Below are 1289 nucleotides of genomic sequence, written 5' to 3' on the forward strand. Positions count from 1 at the left end.
TGTTGTCTTGTAGTAAAAAAAGATAATTATATCTCTAATTAATTTAATATTTGAAACTGATTAAATAATTTAGATTGAAATTATAAATTTGTTAAAATTTGAATTAGTTGGATATATATTAGTCCGCACAAGTGTGCGGGCCACCATCTAGTTAAAATTTATTAGAAGATATTCTATCTTATAGCTTCTCTTGAAAGTTAGGACATTTAGAAACTTAAACTAATTTGCTATATAAATATCATGCCATCCCCATTAATTTCACGCATCTATCTTTTAAGTTTTCATATGTTTTTGATCGTTCTAATTTAAATTCTACTTTTGTGATCTTGCGCATGTGTATGATAATCAATAAGTAACTCATAGACGGGAACACCATTACTGGTAATTTTATGGGGATTCTTTTTTTCTGTTTATTTTTGTTCCCTTCCTCTCCATGTTGTATCTCTATCTATATTTTTGCATCAGTAGTGATTCAACTAACAAAAAGAGACGACTATGTTTATCCAGGAACTGATCATTTCTTTCGAAAAAGGTAATTCTTTTTTTTATAAAGTTAAATCACTTAGCAAGAATATAATATAAGATGTGTATGCTAATCAAATACAATTTATTTATTGTGCGTGATCCTCTTCAGGACGTATGAGAGCCAAAGGTAATCTCAAAGCTTTTTAAAAACTTTGAAACTCATTGACGTTGTCCTATCAATTATATAATTTATTATCTTTTGGGGATTATTTACATCTTTAAATATTTTTGTTATAATTACCTCTTTTCTGACTCAAGGCTTAGAGAAGGAAACCGTAAATCATCTTTGCTCTTACAATGAAACCAATGATAATAAATCTCAGGTAATTCAAATATCTCTTTTATATTTCATGGCTGATTTTTTTATTAGGGTTATGCGTGAAATTTTTTTTTTCTCAATTATATTTTTCTGATGTTTTAAGATTAGTGTTAAATGTGATCGTTTGAAGGATAATGCATTCTCAGAACACACCTCCATGATAAACACTTCTAAGTAAATTATGTCAATTATGTTAGTGATTTTGCATCTGAGTATTGTGACTGATGTTCCAAGAGAGAAAGCGTAAAACCGAGATTATTGGGTTTATAGATGTAATTGGATAATTGACATCTAAAGGATACATTTTATTAGATAGTACCAAGCAGTCCTTTTAAACCTTTTGAACTCTAACTTTTTGAACTAACAGAATAATCATGCTTAACTATAAGCATTCAAAGATTATGTATCTAAAAGATACGCTTTATCAGATATAAATGATACGTTT

Source organism: Brassica rapa, chromosome A06 (genome assembly GCF_000309985.2).
Source record: "Brassica rapa cultivar Chiifu-401-42 chromosome A06, CAAS_Brap_v3.01, whole genome shotgun sequence".
In the NCBI taxonomy this organism is placed as follows: Eukaryota; Viridiplantae; Streptophyta; class Magnoliopsida; order Brassicales; family Brassicaceae; genus Brassica; species Brassica rapa.